Source organism: Desmodus rotundus, chromosome 2 (assembly GCF_022682495.2).
Source record: "Desmodus rotundus isolate HL8 chromosome 2, HLdesRot8A.1, whole genome shotgun sequence".
Classification (NCBI taxonomy): Eukaryota; Metazoa; Chordata; class Mammalia; order Chiroptera; family Phyllostomidae; genus Desmodus; species Desmodus rotundus.
Genome location: NC_071388.1, coordinates 17,857,391 through 17,876,182, shown reverse-complemented (window position 1 = coordinate 17,876,182; position 18,792 = coordinate 17,857,391). Strand labels below are relative to the sequence as shown.

At 37.0% G+C, this 18,792-nt stretch overlaps 1 protein-coding gene across 1 annotated transcript in view; it reads left to right on the top strand.

The window, feature by feature from the left end:
- CHODL (chondrolectin) overlaps positions 1-18,792 on the top strand; it is a 277,081-nt gene that overhangs the window by 132,728 nt on the left and 125,561 nt on the right. The gene's annotated exons all lie outside the window — the stretch shown is intronic.

The following is an 18,792-nucleotide window of genomic DNA, read 5'->3' as shown; positions in this document are numbered from 1 at the left end:
CTATCTCCAAGCCATCCTCAGATAGCTAATTGCATCCTACTTCAAGTCATTGTCATGATGGCTACATTTATTATTCAATAAATATTTACTGAGCAGCTATTATATGCTGGGCACTGTGCTAGGTGCCAGAGGCTCAGCAGTGAGTAAGATAGACAGGCTCTTTGCTCTCATAGAGATTTCATTAGAGTGTGAAAGATAGCCAATAACAATGAAATTAAAAGGGCAAAGTTGCCAGAGTTAGATGAATGCTGTGATGAGAATAAACAGCACAATGAGGGTAAGCAAGGTGGGGAGGCTATTTAGGGAAGGATGGCCAAGGAGGGACTAAGTCAGGACAGTATGTAATATCACAGGTGAGACCTGAATGATGAGTTTAATTTTGAAAGGAGAGTGCTCCTCATAGAGAAAAAAGGAATTACAAAGGCCTAATGATGAAAAGCCCTTGGTATTGTGGGTTGAATGGTGACCACCAAAATGATGTGCCCATGCATGTGACCTTATCTGGAAAGAAGTCTTTGCAGATGTAATTAAGTTAAGGATCTTGAGATGAGATCATCCTGGATTGACTGGGTAGGACCTACATCCAGCAAAGAGTGTCCTATAGCACAGCAGTCCCCAACATTTTTGGCACCAGGGACTGGTTTTGTGGAAGACAATTTTTCCATGGACCAGGGTAATAGGGGGATGGTTTCAGGATGATTCAAGGGCATTACATTCAAGCTCACCTCCTGCTGTGCAGCCTGGTTCCTAACAGGACCAGACCAGTACTGGTCTGTGGCCTGGAGGTTGGAGACCCCTGTATAGCAGACAGAAGAGAAGACATAGCCACAGAGGGGAAGGCTATGTGAAGGTAGTGGCAGAAGCTGAGTTAAGTTAGCACAAACCAAGGAATACTTGGAACCACCAGAAGCTAAGGAGGGGGCAAGGAAGGATTCCCCCTAGAGCCTTTGGAGGAAGCATGGCCCTGCCAACAACATGATTTTGAGCTTCTGGCCTCCCAAACTGTGAGAGAATAAATTTCTGTTGTTTTAATCCAGCTGGTTTGTGGTAATATGTTTTGGCAACCTCAGAAAACTAATATACTTGGCATTTTTTGAAGCATAAAAAAGAGATTACAAAATGGGCAGGTGGAGGAGGCTGAGAGTAGATTAGAAAAGCAGTCAGAAGCCAGGTTCTGAGGCATTGGGTAGCGCATGGGAAGGAGCTGGGTTTTTATTGTAGGAGTCATGGGAAGCCATTGGATGGTATTAATCTAGAACATAATCTGGCCTATGTTTAAGCTACAGAGTGGGGATGGGCTGTCAGTCAGAGAGAATAAAACTGGAAGATTACAGTAGTTGACCAACTGAGAGATGGTGGCCCAGACAAGTCTGGTTGTCCTAGATATGGGGGGAAGGGACAAGATTAACATATATTTTGAGATAAAAATGATAGGACTTTGCAGTGGATTGAATGAGATGGATGAAAGATGACTTCTAAGACTTTATTGCAAACCAAACGAGTAGCAGTAAAGTTGTTTATTGAAACACCGTCACTGGTAGAGGAAAAGGTACCTTCTTTTGAAAGTGGAAATCAGGAGTCCCTTGGAACAGAATTAAGGTTTAAGAATCCAAGTGGAAATGTTACTTAGGCCGCACTAGTTGAGATAATGTATGTCAAAAGTCTGATTAATTGCCCTTATATATTGATCAATAAATGAATGTGTCCTTTAACATTTAATGATAACTTGATTTTCTTAGTTCAGTTTTCGCAAGATAACCATTTTATCTCTTGGGGACATCACTTCACAACTACTATCGCTGCAGTAATTAGTTCTTGCCTTCATTTTTTGTTTGAGAGACTAATGTTCTTTAAGGGCAAGGTTCCAAGAGCTGAGCTAATTTGCATGTCTCCACATTTGATATTCCTATACCAATGCACAGGTCAGAGAGTGTGATTATAAGTTGAGGGCTAGCCTGCATTACAACATAGCAAGTGATTCCTCGCAAGCAAGCAATTTGCTGAACTTGGTGATTTGCTTGAGTGCTCAATCCACCAACTAGAAGAATTATAAGAATCAACTTTTTGCCCAAACTCTACTTTAATCTTGTCTCAAGAAGCTTGAAAATCTGGGCTTATAGATGCTTTTTCTAACCTTCTTCATTTAATCAATAATGACTATGGCAGAAAGAAAAAGTATATCTTTTTTCCCCTAACACAGGTAATTGAATATTGCCCAATTGGATTAACTGAACTACTTTGTTGCCATAGTGATAGAAGATATATAAGAGGCCTGGCAGTGATAATTGTAAGAGAGAGATTATTTAATGTAAAATGAAGGATATAGGGCTTAGGGGCCATAGCTTTGAATATGGTTTTCCTTCTCAAAGTTTGAATCTATATCTTATATTAAAGTAGAATATTTTCAACTATTAAAATGCATTCAATTCCCTCTGTGGCTCTTAACTTTTATACTAATTTAATCACTTTATATTGCTTAAAATATTTTAGCCTGGGCAGGAGATATCAGGGTAGCTCCTTTCCGATCAGAGTAGGGAAGAACACACCACTGGCCCTTCCCACCATTGTCATTGTAGTCATTGTAGTAAATATAAAACCAATAATACTGGGAAGAGCACATATAGTGTCCTTCTGGCCTCATTTGGGCTGGAATCAGGATTACGCATTTTTATTATGCGTGCTAAGAGTATGGGTTGCTGATCTCCTTGCAGGAGAAACAGCCATATTATAGAGAGAAAGTTGGAGAAAAGCTATCAACTTAGGCCTCATGTTACCGGGTCTGACCTGAAGCACTTTGGTGGAAGATGAGGATGACAAAGATTGATGAGGCTATACAATTTGAGTAAGAGGACAAGAACAAAGGCTACTTTAAAAAAGGTGTGACATGGGTTCCATAACTCTAATGAGCAATTTTAGGAATATGGCCACCCACTCTGTCATTGCTATTTATTTATTTACAAAAGGGAAGGGAGGGAGAAAGAGAAGGAGAGAAACATCAATGTGTGGTTGCATCTCACGTGCCCTCTACTGGGGACCTGGCCCACAACCCAGGCATGTTCTCTGACTGGGAATCAAACAGGCGACCTTTTGGTTCAAAGGCCAGCACTCAATCCACTGAGCCACACCAGCCAGGGCTTGTTGTGTGTGTGTGTGTGTGTGCATGTCCGTGTGTATGTGTGCTATATCGTCACAGTCTTCAGGAAAACATAACACCTTTTCTTCTCATCCATTCTGGACTTGATGAACACCTACTATGTTCTGTGCTTGTGATGAGTATGGGAGTTTGTTGACTGTATGAAAGTTGTTTATAGAGGAAGGAGTTGATGTTGGTAACTGTTCAATCTGGTGAAATAAGTCAACCTTAAAAACTCCTTCAAAAAAGGGGAAGAATTGATTTGCTTCTCTTAATCCTAATGCCATTTAATTCTTTTCCCCCCAAATAGATATGAGGATCTATGACTTTTCATGGCTACATTGTGTTTGGTATATTGTTTTCCTATTCACAAACTTAGTAAAACCCTGCTCTTAATTAAAGTGGGAGGTAATAAGAGTTAAAAAATGAAGGACCAAAGGAAAAAGTGAGAAGCAACAATCCTGAAATCCATTAAACCCTATGGGAAAAAATTTTGGCAGGATTTCTGCATATGTTTATTAAACCTATGACAAAATCTGTTTATAATCTTTAAACCTCAAAATGAATGGCATGCCAAGTGATGAAATAATGCTTTCAAATAAGGAGTAAATATAATTATCAAAACTGCACAAAGACATTGATACTGCTGTAGACCAAAAATCTTTCTGGCTTCATTTTGCATTTCTAGTAGTTACAGTAGTTATAATATGTAACACCTCTGTTTCACATTTATTTTGCAAGTAGGGCGTTTGGAGGACAGCAATGGAATCCACTTTCCACTGCCATTTTTAGATCTACAGAAGCATACAGTCTATGCATTTGTTTTAATGTTCAGGACTTCAAAAGTTTGAAAAAATTAACAGAATGATTTTCACACGAGACAAAGGATGCTCTATTGTTTAGTCATTTTAATTGTGAAAATTGAGATGAGCACAAGTATGAGTATACCATATAAAGTCACTGTTTTCTGTTTGGAGAGAATTTTTATGACTTAGATTGTTCTTGCATTGTTTTTGCAACATAAACAGAGCACAGCCTATAAGCTTCAACTTCAGTAATGGCTGATGGTAATACATCTGAATAATCTTATCAACCATTGAATGAATGAGGCAGACCTGAATGTGTTATAGAAGCATGATGTCAGTCAAAGTTGTCATTTATGCTGATAAAAATAAGTAAGTTTGACAAATCATTGTGGAAAATTTTTTAATTTCTCTGTCTTTGTTAACTAGATTGACTGGATAATGAACAGATCTGGAATTCACACTATGCTGTGTTATAACTATGAATTGAAGATCGAGTATAATTTAAATACATAACAACACTAGTTAAGAATATAATGTGATTTGTTTTTCTATTTCCATTTAATTCCAGTTGTATTAGTTTGCTACGCCATCCACGACAATATATCACACCCTGTGTGGCTTAAACAACAGGAATTTGTTTTCTCACAGTTCTGGGGGCCAGCAGTCTATCATCAGAGTCTTGGGAGATTTGGTTTCTTCTGAGGCCTCTCTCTATGGCTGGCAGATGACCACCTTCTCCCTGTGCTCTCCTGTGTCTTTTCTCTTTGTTCCCACGTCCCTGGTATTGTTTATTTTAGCTTTAATTCATTCTTTTTTATTTATTGCATAACATATCCGTGGTGTCTTTTATTTTGTGTCCAAATTTCCTCTTCTTGTAAGGGCATCAGTCATTTTGGATTAGGGCCCCCTAATGCCCTCATTTCAACTTAATCACCGCCTTGTCTCCTAACACGGTTATATTCTGAGGTGTTTGCAGTTAGGACTTCAAGCTCTGAATTCTGGGGAGACACAATTTAGCCCTTAACACCAGTGCAATTCACACATCTACCCATATTTGTTGAGCCCTACTGGCCATTAGCACTGAGCTGGGCACAGGACATACAGTAGAGATGGGGTCTTTGCCCTCATGGAGCTAACAGTGTAATGGAGGAAAAAGTCAGCTAAGAGTCCAGCAAACAAAAAGCTACTTATTTAACATGATGGTAAGTGCTACTAAGGCAATGGAAAGCACGTGTTATGAGGACCAACAGGATGGGGACAAGGGAGGAAGTGGTGGGAAACCTGCTTAGGTGGGATCCTTAGGAAAAGCACCTCCATGGAGGAGCATTTTTTTTTGGAGGGGAGACAGCCTGTATTAGACAAACTAAAAAGGGGTCAGGGTGGTCGTAGCATAGGGAACAAAGGGCTGTGAAATGAGGTCATTTGGGAGGTGTTTGGATTTTTACAGCCTTGTAGGCCTCAGGAATGAGTTTGGGCTTTATATAAATTGCAATATGAAGCTCTTGAATGTGTTGAAGCAAGAAAAGGATTTGTTTTAAAAATCTTATCATACTGTGGCTACTGTGATGTGGATTAAAAGGGATGGTGTAGACACAGGGAACCCATTTAAAGGTGGTAGGTAGTTCAGGGCTGTGGTTATGATGGATTGGATGAAGGTAGTGCCAGTGCAGACGAGTAAGGTATTAGTAGATTCAAGACATATTATAAGGATAGAAATGAGAGGACTTGCAGGTAAGTTAGATGTGCAGAGTAAGGAGACAGTAGAACCAGGAATGACCCCTAGGTTTGAACAGCTAAGTAGATGTTAGTACATAGACTGGAGGGGCAGGGGATACTAAGCTGGGAGCGGGGCTGGGATAGGGTGCCGAGATCTAACAGTTTAGGTTTGTTCATATTGAGTTTGAAGTGCCTATTAGGTTATCCCAGGAGAATTGTAGAGTTGTTCAAGTAGGAACGTGTTATGAAAACAGAATAAAAAAGTATTTGAAGTTGGAGTAATAATGTATCCATTTATTAATGATGGCTAGTCATCCAGAAATAAAATGATATCTGTGAGCTTAAATAACTTGCTTTTAAATTAAGGTTTGACTAAAGGGTTAGGTGCAGCTTTGTCTTTTTTTTTTCTATACAATAAATGTTCCTCAATAGAATAAACGTTGGGAATTTACACATGACATGGATTCCTGACCCTGTCTAAGGGTTTCATCTTTGTGTTCCTATTTAATTTGATGGTGCTGTTATTAAGGATGTCTTGGAGGGGCAATGTCAAATTATTTGAAACCAAAGACTCTTCTGCTGGATTTTAGAAGTGTAATAGAACAGTATTTTACACAAATGAAAGTGCCAAGCAAAATGCTTTTAGCATGAGTTTGCAAATTATGAATCTGGCAGAGATTTTAAGAAATGTTTGGCTTCTCTGACTTTAGTGATTTAGTGAGTTTAGTGATTTAGTAAAGACTCACTGTTAATAGTTCTTAAATATTTAATCCTCTAGGCAGAAAGATAGAGTGATAAAAAGTTTGCTGTTGATGAAAGTATATCATTTGGCTTACCTCTAAACTATTGGGACCTTAAAAAGAACTTTGTATTTCCATAAGTTAAGCAAGACCTTTTTCTTATTTTCAAATGTTTCTTAATTTTGTAAATACTTTATAATGAAAAACAGTTGCCAGGAAAAGCACTAGAATCTAATATGAACAAAAAATGTGGACTTAAGAGTCAAAGTATTACAGAGCATCTTATATAATAGATAGATGTGCTAGAAAGTTGAATATGATTTTAAAGGTAGGAAAACTGTTTGGCTATTTTGTCATTCTCAGCTTCTCTAGAAGTTTATTTGGCAGAAAGGATTCTATTTTCAGTGATTAAATTGTTCCCAGGAATACAGTGATGTTTACCAGGAGAAGTTCATCACTAAACAGATCAAAGAAATATTGATATTTTTGCATACCAAAGGCTAATCTTCATTTACTCACTTAAGGATAGCAATAATCAGCAGGGCATACATTTGACTTGTTTTTCTAATAGTGGTGATTAATTTTATAGGGTGTTATAAAAAAACCTTAAGGATTTTTCCCCCTATCTTTTTTTATTTTACAGGTGACACTGAGCTCCAAATAGGTGAAGTGTGCCACTCTCACAGCTGGTAATACAAGGATGGGGGCTAGAACCCAATGTTGCATTTTATATTCTGTTCTCTTTTTTTGGTAGATAACAAAATACTCGGACAGTTCTTTTGATAAAAGAACTAAGTTTGTACTTTGTTAGAAGTACTGACTGGGTAAGAAATCACTTAGTTTCTGTTAGGAATTTTTACCATAGACATAAAAAGATTTGCTAGGGAGGTTGGATTCTATATCCACGTGCTTTCACTCAAACACACTGGCATGCTTTGAGTAGCACTGATTCATCTTTCCCACTTACCCCAGTTCTCATTGTCCCTCATATCAGTTCTTTTTGTCACCACTGCCCTGAATGAGGGAAACATCTCCTGCTAATATCTTGAGAGGTGTTCCCTGAAACATGTGAAATAAATTTGTCACGTTTGAGTTCGTTAACATGATTTTCCATAGGATAGCTCTGGTTGGCAAGTTTAAAGTAAGGCAATAAAAGTTTTAGACCCAAATATACGTACTTTTTAAACCCATGTCTAAACAGTTTTTCAAACACTGAAGAAATAGAAAAGTATGCAGAGTATACAAAATTTCTCACTACGCATTCTGCACGAGTTTCAATACACTTAATATTCCTATTTATGGTCGACAGAGCAGTTTCAAGCCTAAGCTCTTTATGGATTGTGTACATGATATGGAAACTACACAGCATATTAGCATGAACATAAAAGGAAACCTACTCTGATGGAGCTAAATGTGCTCGCTCCATAAGAACAATTCTGCCCCAAAGCTTAGGAAATGGAATGTAGACTATTACAAACAGCTAAATGTAATACAAGAGGAAAGATGCAATAATATAAAATACAACTTGGCAAGTAAGAAACGGAAAATATTTTCTCTCTTGCCAAGGAATCATAGGATCTTTGCATCATTGGTGTTGGCGCTGCTGAGGAAAGTACTGTTTATTGAAATGCTGATGTTGCAGCTCTGTACTGACCTCAGAAGACTTTTTGTCGCCTACAGAATCACCAAAGCCAGAGTAGCCAAAACAGTTTTGTTTGGTGTCCATTAAAATACTGACCTGGTCTGACACTGATTAATTTGCGGTGGCTGGAAGGCCAAAATTTTACAGTGACTTCACTGCAAATGAGATTAATATTTTAGAATTGAAATTCCATTTGGTCATTGCCTGTATCAAACTCGCAAGTCATCTGAAAAAGGCCAGTCAATAGTAGCATATGTTTGGAGAAAAACAGGAAATCTGTTTATTTAAATCTATCTGTCTGTCTGTCTGTCCATCTATCCATCTCCTAATACTTATTTTGGACAAATTTTCTTCTGCTCCATTTGGGAGGAGGAGAGTGACACACACACAGAGTGGGTGAGGAATTGTGCAGGAGGTGATAGAATGCTTTGCAGTTTTGAGGACTGAGAAGCACAAAGAAGAAAGCAGCCCTGTGCCAGCCAGTTCCAGGATGATTGTACTTATAGCTACACACTTTCATCACAGACGTATCTCTATTATCTCTGTCTCTTCTCTCTGCCTATCTCTACCTTTATCTCTCTATAACTATATATTCATCCTATCACATATGTAATATATCACATGGTAACATGGTATTTATTGACAAATATGTATAATTTATTATTATATATGCTACATAATTGAAAATGCATATCAGAAAGTATGCATATATATCATCACATATAAATATGGTATATGTGATATCACAATATACATATCTGTGATGAAAAACTGTTTATATATATATGTATATATATATATATAGAGAGAGAGAGAGAGATTGATCAGAGAGGTGAAAAACAAACCAACCAGTGGTGTGACAGAGTTGTTCTAATAAAATCAAATTTAAGATGAGATGCAAATACTACAGAATTTTTTCCAAGTTTCTTATGGCTTATGATGATATAATTATTAATTTGGCCTCGGGGCATTATGCACATGTGAAGCTGGATAGTAGGCTGGTTTAGAAGGTCAGCCACTAATATTGAAACAATACTTGCCCCTTCCCCAATCATTAGCCATTCCATGGTGGCGGAACATAGTGGGATTGTAGGAATTTTATAGAACATAATCATGGTGATTCAAGTACAGAAAAGATTCTGGATTAGAATGAGTGATCGTTCTGTCCTCGAGTTAAAAACAAAGTGTGATAGGGGTGTAATAACAGCTCACTTTCTGTCTCTTGTGTCGCATTCTCCCAACTGGAATGGTTGCTCCATCTGCAGGAATGACGGCTCTCTGGGGATATTCCTTCCCCTTTCTTAGGGGAGTGCTTGTACTCCCCCTCCCCCTCAACTTCTCAAAGCTCCTGCTTTCATACCTTTCTCTTTCTTAGATATTTTTTTGGTAGTTTCTTGATGAAGGACGCTTGGGAAATAATTTTTTTGAGACCTTTCATGCCTGAAATTAGTTTAATTTAGTCGTCATGCATTACTCAAAGACGATCAAGTTCTTAAAATAGTGAAATATGTTAAAAACATCAAATACAAATTGTAGTGAGATTTTTAGCTCAAGCAATTGCAGTTGTAGAAGGGAATGGGATAAAAAGAGAAGGAGCACCAACAAAAGACTTCCCGCAACTTGATATTGGTGGCAGCAATGATGAAGATGATGGAATAAGTGCAAAAGTAGGCATGAGAGAAAATATAAAACTCTAAAATGTAGATTTTGACTGTGGTACTGAACTGTGCAATGTCTAAACTTGTCACAACCCAGGTTAAAAGTGATTCTGTCTTATTGGTTCTCACTGTTTATGCTAGCCAAATATCTGAAGCAATGAAAATAATCAAAACACTGTGTTTAGCAGAAAATAATGATCAAAATAAATCATTGAATATAGACTCACTGGACCAGCCATGTCACAATGTGTTGTTATATAACCCCTGGATTGAGTCTTGATAGAAGACAAGGTGAATGAGGTTGGCTTTGGAGCAACAAGAGGAAGGAGAAGGGGAGAAAGAATATAAAAAATGAGGAATCACCAGACTGTAAAATGATAGAGTGTGAGTTCACTGACAAAAAAGACTTTCTGAAAAGTACAAAGTATAAACTTTTGAAAATAACAAGCAACAGCCCAGACCCTGATCTAGGTTTGGGGGTTGGCCTGTTAATTTACCTGCAAAAACAAAACAAAAAAAGCATAAAACTATATTTAGATCAAGGAAAAAAAAGAGCTCCTACAGAAAGCCATCATTTCTTCTGATTTTGAAAAAACAGTACTACTTTGTGATGTAGGGAATTATGATTACGATTTCAGAAAACATCCACAATGAGTGACAGAAACATCAGGATATGGCTGATGTGATGAAAGTTCCAAAAGTGAAGGCTGAACTGAGACAACACTTCAAAGAACTGAAGATGGAATTAGCATGAATTCAAAATGGTTTATAAGAGAAATGGTAGGGATGGTTTTCAGATTAGACCTTTGTTGACTATCCAGCTGTGTTTATCATTCATGAACCCCTGAGGGACAAAGAAGCAGAATCAATGTAGGAGAATTGCAGGTTGACTCAGTGAAGAGGGAGAAGTGCAGAGAAAATGGCAGAAAGTGCTGGAAGGGTATGTCAATGGAGGAATGAACTTGGTGATTAAGATTCAGCCAGCATACTGCCACACTTTACTGACTTCTTTTCATTTACTTACTGATGACACATTGAAGACGAACAGCATGACATTAATTAATTTAAAGTAGCCTGTCCCTATTTGTATACAGATTTTTCTCTGGGAAGAATAATTGATTTAAGAGAGAATCAATCATGTGCCCTTGGGTTAAAAATAGGTATGTTTGCAAGAAACCCAGCAGGGTCATACTCTTTGAGAAAAAGTAAAATAACCACAAGTATTTCAAAATAAATTAAATTTTTATGAAGAATTTAGGTTTTGCTTGGTTGAATAATAGTGAATTTAAATACATTCAGGATATACACAATTTACAAACATATAAAGAAAATTTTATATGATTAAAGAATTATGTAAAGAATATTACTAAAACAACACTTTGAAGAAGCAGCCATCTCTGGAAATGCTGCCATTTGTGACAATGTAGATGATTCTGGAGGACATTATGTTAAGTGGAATAAGCCAGTGACAGAAGGACAAATACTACTTCATCCCACTTACATGAGTAATCAAAAATGATAAAACTCCCGGAGCAGAGAGTGGAGTAGTAGTTGCCAGGGTCCAGGGACAAACGGGGAGCTTTGATCCAAAGGTACGAAGCTTCATTATGCAAGGTGAGTAAGTACGGCACAGTGCCTATTGTTCACAGTCTCTGTCTTATGCTTGAAGATTTGTGAAGAGGTAGATCTTAAGTGTTTTTATCACAGAAAAAAAATTAATAAAAAGTCTAGGAGGACACTTTTGGAGGTGATAGATATGCTTCTGGCATTGACTGTGGTGATGGAATCATGGGTGTATAGTTATCTCTACACTCAGCAAGTTGCATACATTAATATATACCAATTTTTGTATGTCAGTCCTACCTCACCCAAATACCTAGTTTAAAAAAATACTTTAATTGGTTTTCATGGCTCTTAGGATAAAGACCAAAATTTTGAATGAAGTCTTGAAACCCAAGCATAGCCTGGCATCCTTCCTCCTCCTCTGCATCTTTTTTATATTCACATTTGTCACTCCTGCTTCCTATTTATTCACACCATTCTTCAGTGTGATTTTGGTCATTAACTGTCTTCTTATTAAAGGTCATTCCCTTTTTATAGATGATCTTCCCATCTTACCCCTAAGTTCTTCTTCACCTTCTACTTCTATTCTTCCTTGAGATTGTAGATCAATCTTCACTTTTTCTAAGACTCTTCCATTGGCCTCCAGTCCTGGTCAAAGTTTCTTCTAAATGCTTTTCTATTTTAGCACTCATCTCAATGATAATTTATTTTAAATTGTGGTATACTTAAATAGTCCCCAATCCCTCCCATGAGAACTGCAAGAAGGCTTAACTTTGTCAGTTTTTACATAGTTACTTTTTCTTGGTGCCTAATACAAAGCCTGACACGAACTAATTATTTGATAGGTTTTGATAAATTAATGAAAATGAATCTGAATTAAACATTTTTAGGGAGTGCCTATCTCATTAATATTTTAGTGGTTGTTTACAGTTAACTAAATTAAATGAAAGCAGAATAAAAAAGAATAGTGTTATTAACACAAATAGAATTGTGGCTTAAGTGATTTACATTTGTGGTACTAACAATTATCCCATTTTGGGTGTTATCTGAATGAAGGTCATTTGTGAATCAAACACAGCTCAAGTTCCTGAAAATGGTGGTTGCCACTACCAACTGAAGAGGCTAGGTTTTATGGGTAAGCACCATGGAAAAGACCGATGCTTGTACACACTAATACTATCATGGTTATCTCATCACATCTTGCTCTTTGAATAAAAGGGCACGTGCACACAAACATGTACTCACCCACGCACAGATTCTTTTGGTAGTCAATCATGCCTACTTGCTGCCTCAACCCACCATCACCAGTTCTGTGTTGAAACAGGCACTAAAGGCACTGGAAGTCTTCTGAGGACCTAGACTGTCTCTTTCATCCTTGTATCTTCAGTCCCTAATAGAGTAGTTTGCTCATAACTTACACTAAAAAATTATTGCATGATAAATGAGTGAATTTAATGAATAAACAAATGCACGAAAGACATGAACCTCTATGGTCAATATATAATGCACAGAGTTCGCTCAAGGATATTTGAGAATTGAGAATGCCATATGTTATTTGGATACTTAAAAATTTGTGTCAGTAGTGTTATTTCTTTCCTGATAAGTTGATGAGTAGAGTGTTATTTAATAAGTGAAGGATTTTAACCAAAGTGTGGCACTTCTGGAGATTGCAATCGAGTTGCTGATGAAGTCCAAGTAAAGAGCCAGGCAGACGGTCATTACATGAACATTTTTAAGATGCTTAGAAGAAGAACAGTGTTTTAGCAAAGCAAGTAATCATTTATCATTCTGGGGCATGCATTAAATGCAGTATTGGAGACAGACTTGATAGAATGTGAGAGATGATGGTTCTTTTATTTTCCTTGGCAAGAAAAGCTCAAGTGACATTTTGGTTGATTGTTTGAGGGTATTAAGAAATGCATTAAAAATAAACTTTTAACATGAATGCTGTGATGGCACATTTGGGAAGGAGGAAACCCACAGCTGGTAATGATGCATTGTGATTTTACATAAGCAACCTAATTCAATTATCTGTTTCATCGGAAAATTTGAAAGGCAACTGTTTGTTATGTTTCAGTGACCACCCACTATGTAAATCCATAGCAAATTTTACTGGAGAGGTTATGGAGGATTTTGGTACTGATTTCTGACTGTGAAACTCTGTGAGAGTTAACTATACTTGGGAACTTGTAATTTCTTTTTTTATGCCTCCAACTCATGATTTATGCTACTAAATTTACATCTTTCTGTGAACTATAAGGTTATGTATTTTATTTCAGGTTATTAAAAACCTAGGAATCTATGTACTTGATTTCCAGTCTTATTTCATAAATATGTAACATTTCTTTTCCTGTAAACTAAGAGTTTCAGGCCAGAAATTGCTCAATTGTAAGAGGGACTCTAGAAATTTTCTTTCTCTTAATTACATAGTTTTGTATCTGATTTTTAAACTGCAATAAGGAATTGTCATTTTTGTTTAATTCATATTTGACTATTTTATTTCTCTATTGCTCCTTCTCATGTAATGCTACAGGTTTGAATTACCTTCTCTAGGGACTGGTAACTGCTGAGAGCCCATTCCTTTCTCTCTGTGAAGAAATCTTATAACAACTTGTGGACTGGACCTTGGAATGGGGTTAGAAAAAATCATGTAGGGAGTAGAACTGTTTCTGCTCTTACCAAATAGATAAGCTTGAATTCTTGCCGCCATGTTTTCTGGGAAGTATGTAACTTAGCTGTTATGGGCTAAATTATGTCTTCTCCAAATTCATATGTTGAAGCCCTATCTGTCAGTGGCTCAGAAAGTGACCTTATTTAGAGAGACAGGGTGTTTAAAGAGGTAATTAAAATGAAGCTGTTAGGCGGGACATTAATCCAATCTGACTGGTGTCCTTAAAAGAAGAGGGAATTTGGAATAGAGATACCAGGGGCCTGTACAGATGGATGGCCGTGTGAAGACACAGCCAGAGGGCGGACATTTGCAAACCAAGGAGAGGTCTCAGGAGACACTGGATCTGCTGATACCCTGATCTTGAACCTCTGGCTTTAAGAGCTGTGAGAAAATACATTTTTGTTGTTTAAATTGACCAGTCTGTGGTTATTTGTTATGGCAGTCCTAATGCACAGTTACAGGGACATAGAAGTTACTTAGTGAGGTATGTTTCATACCAGACAGCACCAGAGGTTCCTTGTAGGTAAAACCTCAACACATGTTGGTATCACTTTCGAGCAGTTCAGGGAGGTATCAGAGGTAATGGGAGGAGACTTTTCTTTGAAAGAGGAGTATAAACTTTGTTGAATTGTGTTTTCCAAGAAGACATACTGAAATTCTAATGCACTAACCTCATGATGTGACCTTATTTGGAAATAGAGTCTTTGTAGATGTAATCAAGTTAAGATGAGGTCATTAGGATATGACTAGTATCTTTATAAAAAGAGGAAATTTGATGAACAGGTACACATGTAAGGAGAACACCGTATGGAGGGTGATGCTTCTGCGAGTTGAGGAACACCAGAGTTTGCCAGCAAACTACCAGAGGCTCGAGGAGAGAAATGGAGCAGATTCTCCCTCAATTGCCTCAGCAGGAGCCAACCCTGCTTATATCTTGACCCAGGACTTCTAGCCTCCAAAACTCGGAGATAGCACATTTCTGTTTAAGCCACCCAACAGCCTTGGGAAACTAATACAACCTTGATTTGGCTTATTTCACTTTATAATTGAGAAACCTGGATGTCTGAATCATAAAACTTCATTTATTATTTCAATAAGGTGTTCTAGGCATTGCTATTCCAAGTTTCTTATTTTGTTCTACCTGTCATATTCTTAGCCAACAGTCTAGCCAGAAAGTTCATTTGTGATGAACTATCCAACTTTTCTTTCTCCATACCTAAAGAGTTGCTGGGAAGATTTAAAATATATGGGGTCATTTAAGCATTTGCTTAATTTAAATTCTTGCTCTGTTTAATTTCTCCTTCCTCCTAATCTCCAATCTCTCTTTTCTCTTTTTTTTTTCATCTAAAGAGTGGGGTTCCTGTTTTATTTTAATTTTTTCTCTCTCATTTAAAAACATAAAACTATACACATCAAAAATCCTTTTTATTAATCTCACCCTCCCCTCAAACTATAGTCCCAAATGTTTATACTTCTCTTAAAGACCAAAGCTCTATTTGAGACCAAACTTCTTTAGATGTTTCAATCTGCTTTCACCATATAGTTCCTTGAACTTCACCTCTCTGTCCAGGTGGAGCTCGTTCTTGTACCCCATCTCACCTTGAAAGTGTTCTTGTTGATGTTACTAAATTGAATTGACCTTTTGAAGTTCTCATCTCACTTGACATATCTGCATTGTTGAAAATTTCCTTCTTGAAAATTGTTTTCTGAGTTGTGAAGCACCATTTCTATTTGCCTAGTTGGCTGGCCCTTTTCAACACTGTGAGAAAGGTTCTTTCATTTTAACCCTTCAATGTTGAGGTTTCCCAGGTCTGAAGGACTATGAAGAGTGTGAGATTTTACTGGCAAGTTAACCAGCTACAGTTTCATGCCACTTTTCAGACAGATACAAGGATCTCTTTACTCACGGCATTAACAATGGCTAGTGAATCAGCATGTGCACCATTCTGTGAGCTCTAATTCCCACAGGGAGACACTAACACTCCATGAGTTTTGTTCTAGAAGAGGAGCCCTGGGCTTAGAAACCAAATATTTTGTAATGGGCTGTAAGTCTGCCTGACTGTCGCCCTACAGAAAGATCTCCTTATGCTCTGGAGGGAGACACTGATTCCATCTTCTAAGGTTATTAACTGTACAAACACCTTTGACGAGATAGCCCAGAACAAAGGCCATCAGTGCCTCTGCTTTCAAGATATGCAAAACCCCCAGACACCCAAGGAGGCCTTTCTCCCAACCCCCAAAATGTGTCCTTGGCCCCCCACATACATCTTTGTGCTCTTATTGGATGACTCAGCTCCCCCATAACTTCAAACACCATTTGCACCCCACTGACCTCTAAAACACACCTCTCTCTTTAAGCTGTAGTTATGGCAACCTGGATGTTAGTCCAGAATAGAAGCTTTGTCTTTACCCCAATTATATTCTCATTCTGCATTTCTCAGTTTAGTAAATGCCTCCAATCTTTACTTATTATTCTAAACTAGTAAAATTGCAGCTATTATTTGACTGTCCCTCCCTTACTCTATAATAAGTCATTAAAGCCCTGGAGGTTTTTCTCAATTTTTCCCCCTGATTGTAACTTCTCTTTCCCATTCCTGTTTTTTCCAGACCTTGACATTCTACTCTGGACTGTAACTACAGCTTCTTAATTGCTTTGTCTGTCTCTGATCCCTCCTTCAGTCTTACATGGTTACAACCCTGTACATGGTTGCCTGAGTGATCTTATTAAAAACATATCTATTTCATTTCTGGCTCAAAACTCTTTAGTAACTCCGTGTATCAGTGATACTGCATTTTCTTCTTGTTCTCTAGACACTGAGGTGTGGATGGATTTCTCATCAAGTGAAGAGTGGACAGAGACCTTATCATGGAATATACATTTGTATTTTATTTAGTCATAAATAGTACATGCCTGTATTTGGTATAATATTTAACATTCAAAATGAGTTTTATTTTCACCAATGCATATTACATAGGTCACAACCTTCTTCAAATATAAACACTGCTTTTGTGTATAATGTTTCTACTCTGCTGGTCAACAGGTGGTAAAAACGTTGTTAATGGCTTTTACAAATAAAGTTCATTTAGTTCTTCCATGGAAGGATATAGTAACCTGTTTACACAAATCTATTTCAAAAATGGTTTAACTGCATTACAGAACAGTATGACTGAGTATTCAGCTGCTGGCAAATGTGAAAGTTTCTACTTCTCAAAAAATTAATAGTAAATTAACAAAAACATGATGTAATATGTGTAATGCTGATTGAAAAGCAACTTTTAGAAAGTCCTTTTAGAAATTAGTTAGAAACTTTGCTATGGCTTCAGTGTAACTTCTGTCACAATGTGCTTAGCAATGACCATTAGATGCCACACAGTTTGTCATTCAAAATTATGGTAAATCTTTTTCAGGACAGAAATAGCAGTTGGAAAGATGAAACCTTTCCCACCCCCGACTCTTCTTATTTTAAGAGTTGGCATTATGAAGTGTAAGAGCTTCAGACTTCAGGTGGGGATTAAAGAGAAAAGCTCTGGAGAAAACAAATTGAAAGAGTGTTAGGTCACAGGGATGAAGTTATAGCACAGGGGATATAGCCAGTAATGTTGTAATAACTATGTATGGGGCCAGGGGGGCACCTGAAATATCGGGGGGCCACTGTGTCTAACCACGGTGCTGTACACCTGAAACTAATACAGAATAATGCTGATTGTCAACTGTAATTGAAAAAATAAAACAATTTAAAAAATCTTAGAAGTTATGCTGAATGGAGGAATTTAAATAAGATTGGAATTTGGATGGCTGTAAGTTATTTAAGTGACAGTACATTTAAAACTGGAAAGTATGGTCCCAACTTTGTGTATGTCTAGTAATAATCCTGCAGATATTTTAAAGACTAAAAGAAATATAGAATTAAGGTAAAAAAACCCCAGGAACAAATAAAAATCCGCACGGTAAATTTTTGTTTTACTGACTATGCTGACAACTGTGTGAATATAACTTTGCAAATGGAATTCCATCTGCTTGATACAGGAAGAGTCACAATCTGCCACCTGCCACAGGAGTGGAAAAACTCTTACCTATAAAAGTTTTATTTTTACATTTAATAGTCTTTTGTGATTTCAAACTATGTTATATTGGAGTTCATTATAACAGCATTTGAAAAATGTTGATGTCTCTATGTATTATGATGTCACATTTATTATTAAAGATTATGTATTGATACATAAAAGCTAAACCTTAGGAAGACTTTTTATGAGTGTGTGATCTCCTCAGTAACAATATCATGAGATAAGGAATTCCTTTGGGGACAGGAACCATTATAAACCATCACAATGCAGCCTTGTGACACTTACCCCACTTACTGTGCCTTTAGTCTCTGTGGATAATGAAGTAGCTATTATTAATGTCACTACATTGAAAAACTTTTGAGATAGATGAAACATTAGTGACTTTGATCTAGAATACAAGGTTAGCACTCACGCAAAGGTTTTTAAAGTAAAAATACAGTGAAAATTTGAGAGTAATGCCAACTAATTAATTTTAAAAATGACATCCATAAGATGAATAAAAAATTTAGGAGCAGGTGAAATTGGTTGTATTTTCAATTAGTTTCAGGTTGTAGCTTTACCTTAATAAATGCATCACTTGCAGTCTTCTTGAGTGATTACCTGTAATCATCATTCATCACTTGCATCAGTAATATATGGCAAAGGATGAAGCCTTTTTGTACTTCCAGTGATTATATTAAATTGATGTAAATTCTCAGTAAGATTTTATGATTTGTCTCCTCAAAATTATTTACCTTAAACCAGAAAAACAATTTCCATTTGTTTTATCGTTTTACTACATGAGTTCTAATGATTGTT